Consider the following 6100-nt stretch of genomic DNA (forward strand, 5'->3'; position numbering starts at 1 on the left):
TATTGCGAATTCATGTTGGTATAGAAAATATTCCCATACCCCTGAAAAGAGTCATCGTTGCGTTGGCAAGAGAAGAGGTATAACTAATGGGACCAACTACTTCATAGTTCAAAGAAGTACAGGTTAGGTTGGATTAGGTTAACGCCACGAANATGTTGGTATAGAAAATATTCCCATACCCCTGAAAAGGGTCATCGTTGCGTTGGCAAGAGAAGAGGTATAACTAATGGGACCAACTATTTCATAGCTCAAAGAAGTACAGGTTAGGTTGGATTAGGTTAACGCCACGAGCCGATTACCAAATTTCGAATGCGGCTAATTTCTATCCAGCTCAGTGTTAATTCAGAAGAGCGAGCCAAAATCCTTCCATCTTAGCCTCGCGAAGGTTGGACAGTGTAAAAAAAAGTGTGGAGATGATTTCACTTCATCAGCTGATACAAAAGGGATTAGTTGAAATTTCTAGTCTTACCGAGTGAATATCAATCGCGTAATGGCCTGTCAGAACCCCCTTCACTAGCTCTTGAGAGGTAACGTGGTATTCGGCACCTTTAAGGCGTAACGATGGGTCACTTGTGTCTTGCGCCACAAAAAGTATTTTAAAGTGCCTTATAAAAACATTTTCTGCAGCGGAGAAACTTCTTCTTTTCCTCTTTTATGTTACAAAAGGAGCATCGCTTTCTTTTGTCCATTTTATTATGTATTTAATAGAATATGCGATTTCATTATAGCAAGTGCGATAGTTACGATAGTGCATGATAGTCTAGCGCTCTCCGAGCTCACACTAGGCCCAACCCATCCAAGAGTGTACCGCAGGAGGACAGAGGCGTCCGTAGTTGCTCCTTATCTGGGGATAACGTTTTAAGGGTGCCTTTCCAACGCCAGGTCATCAGCCACGCAGTTTTCCGCGATGTTACTGTGACCCGGCACCTAAACTAGAATAAGTACCTAAAAAGTACTCTGGCGCGATGGATAAAGAAGTCAGATATTCCTTTACCGATTTCTAATGCACCATCACACCCTTTAGAAGTGAGTCTACCGCTTCCTTGATGGCAGCTATTTCTACCTGAAAGACACTGCAGAAGTCCGGAGCCTTAGTAACCTTAGTAGGTAGAGATAGCTTCTGGAAGGCATTTCAGAGGCGCTGTAATCTATGTGTTCAGGGCGAAGTCAAAGCCCCCATAAATCCAGAGTGTTACCACCCGCTTTCCCTTAGCCTAATAGCAGTTCGTGCTACTACAATTCTGTCTACAATATCCTCAGGCGCCGTGTTCAACGTGACGTTAAGCGCCAGTGTAGGTGTGGTTCCTAATGCTCCACTCATTCCTTATTTACAAGTGTAGCTTTCTCTAGCGGGTTCTACCAGACAAGGGCTCCGTGAAACAATATCAGCTTAAATCTGGTTCTATAGAGATAACGAATTTGCTTTTACCGATAGCTAGTTTTGCTGAGATTTACTGCGGGNACAATATCCTCAGGCGCCGTGTTCAACGTGACGTTAAGCGCCAGTGTAGGTGTGGTTCCTAATGCTCCACTCATTCCTTATTTACAAGTGTAGCTTTCTCTAGCGGGTTCTACCAGACAAGGGCTCCGTGAAACAATATCAGCTTAAATCTGGTTCTATAGAGATAACGAATTAGCTTTTACCGATAGCTAGTTTTGCTGAGATTTACTGCGAAGCCACTCTTGATCGCCCACCTAGTTACCAGTATCAGGTAACCTTAAGGCAGAAAAAAAGGGTGTATAGAAACCGTCCCTTAACCAAAAGATTCACATAATCTACATAGGCGGGCACCCAACATACCACTTTTTCAGTTCCTCCAGAAGGTCGTTTACAACCGCAACGCAGAGCAGGGGAGGAAGAACATCACCTTTTGGAGTACCCATATTGTCTCTGCAGTGCAGTGCTGGCGCTCCCCCACTCCGCCGCGACAGTTCTGTCACAAAGTAAGCAGTAGATAAGCCTTATTAGGTTGCTTTTAACCCCCAGATTATGAATAGACTTGACTATTGCCTCTTGACCTTGCAATAAGTATGTTGAGTTTTTGAAAGATAGTCACGAAGAATCGCGTTTCTTATATACAGGTCTATCCATCTCTCTAGGGGTTTTAGCAAAAACAAAGACAGACTGATAGGCCTAAAATCTCTAGGAGAAACATGAGAGCCTTTTCCGGCCTTCGGGATGAACGCAAAAGTGCCAACCCTCCAAGCCTTGGGGATGTACCTGGTCCTCACGCAGTTCGCCAGTTTGATGCAATCGGTCCCCGGCGACTTTAATTATTTGAACGAATTTATCGCCAAAGCCATGTTACGAAGAAGTACAAAATACAAGAACGAAGTGCAAGAGCTAAAAAAGAAGTACTGTACTTCCGAAAGAAGTACGGTTGGTCACATTAACCATGAATCATATGACTTTTGACAATTTGATGAAGAGCAGAGTCTAAGTTAGGATCTGGTATCTCAGCGCTGATAACTTTATCGATCTCAATATTTCCGGATTTTTTCGTCCAACCATAGCAAAATGTGGCAGGCCACGCTTTTGCCATTCAACTCAATACATGTGACAGCGGACTGACCCGAATACTTTTTCGTGCGCAAGAATACTCATTAGGAACTTTAATTTTAAGTTAAACACCCGAGAGACTAAGTCATGTCTATCGAACGGCTGTTGCCCTTCAAGAAGCTCGCAAGTGATCTCAGGCCACTTAGGATTGGTGGTGATTGTAATAAATAAATCTGGACGGCCATACTTTCGCACATAGCAAAAGGCGTCTCGCGTGCGTGAGTGCATGTATCGCGGACTTCCTGTAAACGTTGAAGGGATGATTATTTTTCGGCCTAAGTTTTGCGGATCTATATCCTGCCGAATAGCGTCTCTTAAGTCGATATATTTTTCTACTCGTAGCTATTTTTGATGGCATCGAATGAACATTAAACGCTCCGTTTCAATTTTATCATACTGATCGACCAAAAATTGATTGAAGAGCGCACGATAACAATGCAAATGGGGACTTTCATTGGCACGAAGTGGAATAAAATAACTATAAAGCCAATACCTTTTTATTTGGAGTTGGGAGGCCTGTAGCAGGATTAACGGTATTCACTGCTAAATTATAGCCATCCTCTCCCCGACAATACATGAGTGGGTATTGCAGGCAATCGTAAGAACGATGTGTCTCACTTATTCTTTGAAGACGATCATAATGCATGCGCAAAACAATGTATCTTTGTCACATTCTTGGTTGACCAGCAATATGGCGACTTAATTGATTGCAGCTGCATTGTACCGTCCTGGATGAGCTGCAATCGGTCTTTTCTCAGCGGAAATTACAAACTTATAGTTATTGTTCACATCGTTAGTCATATACTCCAGAGCCGTTTTAAAGCTCTGACATAAGGATTTACGTCGTGCAAAATTCTCTGTAGCCCATTGGTTATGGCAGGGTCCAAATTGGGTATATGTTGCCTTCTAACGTTTGCTTGTTCAGCGTAGTCCGTGATGAAATACACTTGCAAAAATTTACGCACATTAGTAGGTAACAGAGGTCCGATAAGATCATAAACTTGTCCCTGTATTTTAAACGTTGGCATAAAGGATCCCTCCAAAATTCGTTTCGCTCCAAACGAAGTCATTTGAGAAATACCTTCGATTTTGGATGACCTCCTCTTAACAGTGCATCAAGCAGATCTGGCGGTTTCTGAAATGGAGGCAAACGCACTTTTCCTTGAGTACAACACATGCTATTTGGTTCTGCCTTCCATTTTCGAGCATTGCAATGCAAGCAAACTTTTGTCATCCCACCAATATAACCGTGATCAGGGTACTTTAAGTTAATGTTATAATTGAAACCGCTTTTAAACTTTTGTGACCATGATAGCCCCGGGGACTGAGGGATTCTAATTCTCGACATTCTTCTTGCATCTTTTGACTTATAATGAAGGTTACTTTTCCTTCTCAAAGGCATCTTTTTAACTCTTATTAATTTAATGAAAGTCCCTAAAAAGCAAGGCGAGAAATTCGTAAATAACTGAAATTAATTGTTTTACATAAGTAAGTGTTTTTAAAGAATTAAATATTGGTATTGGTCTACCAAGAAAACGAATAAGCAAGGGCGGAGTGCCTCTGTCACTTTTCGAAGTCTTGTGTTTTTGTCTCCAAATCACTGACTAAAGTAGTGCCCCTTGGGTCCCAAGACTTTTTTTCAACTAAAAATTATTCAATGTTGAGGCATTGTTATTGTTTCAAAATACACATTAACACAATATGGGGCACACTCGAAAGGAATGTAATTACGTCGAATGTGCCCCGAACAATTTTTTCTTATTATTGTTTTTTACATTTTGAATACTCACACACTCTTTTTCAAAATAATATTATTGTGTTGAACTTTTTATATTTTTATCACTCTTATGCACCAGAATAGCAAAACTTGTTTGACACAAAATTGTATACATACCAAAACATATGTTACTCAATCAGCTGGTAAGACAGAGATGCCAGATTATCTCATATCATAAGGGTGGGTTTTCAATACACTAAAATGAGGTTCGAAATGTTTCGTATGAAAAGTCTTCACATGCACATGCTTGGAATTTTTGTTTAATATCTCAACTCCAATGCAACTTAGCGTGTCTATTTTTTCAAAACAATTTTTCTTCATATACGTAACATATGTTTCGAATAAAAAAAAGTCATCATTAAAGTAATAAACGTTTCGAATTTGCATTAAAAAAATCAGTTCATAAATATGGTTTTTATCGGGTCAGTTTTTCGCAAATGCCTTTTTCACCATTTAGGTAGCTTATACTTTAAATTTGAACGAAATCGGTCATAAATACGACTTTTATAAATAACTCGACTCCCGCGCTACCTAGCGGGTCTATTTTTGGTAAACGTATTTTCCATCATGCTGGTAGCTCACATTTTGAATTTAAAAGAATTCGGTTCATAAATACATAAATCGGTTCATATATTTTTATAAATAACACGACCCCAGCGCCACCTAGCGGGTCTATTTTTCGCATACGTATTTTTCATCATGGAGGTAGCACACGTTTTGAATTTGAACGAAATCGGTTCATAAATACGTCTTTTATAAATAACTCGACCCCAGCACCACCTAGCGAGTTTTCTGGTAGCCTATAATAGGACCATATATGCAAGGTATAACCTCTGAAAATTTGAAAATTTGCAGTAGTTTTTGACTTAACTCTGAACAACGAAAACGGCTCTTGCTTTATATCAGTGCCCGCCAAAAAGAGAAAAGTCTTAAAATGAGAATGTATTAGTTATGAAACAAAAAATGAGAATGTGTTGGTGGTAATGCACGGAAAAAAAATTCTGTGTTGTATTACTTTTTATAAGAACTTTGTCCCCTTTCAGACACGTCAAGTCTTGAAAGCAATTTTTTTCGCATTCTCTTTTGTGTTTTCTATTTGCTTCCACACGCGTCAACTTTAATTGAATTCAAGTCCTTGGTTCTTAAATGGGAAGCAACGAAAACATCAAAAGAGACAAGAAAACTTGAAACGAATTGACGGTACGGAGGTATCTGTACTCTTCCCCTCTCTTCCCACCTCCTTCGCCCACGAATGAGCAGACTTGAGAGCAAGACTTGACGTGTCTGAAAGGGGACTTTGGTATGTTTTTTGCCGTTTTTTCATTGTGCGCTATTTTTTAGATCTAAACAACATAGAAACATATAATGAAAGTTAACGGCCCTAAGAAAGGAAAAAGTTGGTAAAATTTTGTATGTATTGTACAAAATTATTATTATTTTTTTATAATTTAAGTGTGGATTTCTGAGCAAAAAAGATAACGTGCTTCGAGCACTCTGAATATTAAAAGAAAATTTCGTTGATTTCAAGTAGAAATAAAATAAAAATATATATATCTAATATATATTTATTTTAAAATTAGGTAAAACTTGACCTTTAAGAACAATTTAAAATAACGATTAAACCAAAAGATAAATAAAAAAACATATTGTATGTTTTAATTGAGGACTAGTCTGGTATTAAAAAAAAATACATAATTCACAAAGTTCTTTTAATATGAAGAAAAAGCACGACTTGGTACCATATACATACCTATTTCTAGGGG

Source organism: Rhagoletis zephyria, unplaced genomic scaffold, assembly GCF_001687245.7.
Source record: "Rhagoletis zephyria isolate East Lansing unplaced genomic scaffold, Rhagoletis_zephyria_1.1 Rzeph_scaffold_00959, whole genome shotgun sequence".
Lineage (NCBI taxonomy): Eukaryota > Metazoa > Arthropoda > Insecta > Diptera > Tephritidae > Rhagoletis > Rhagoletis zephyria.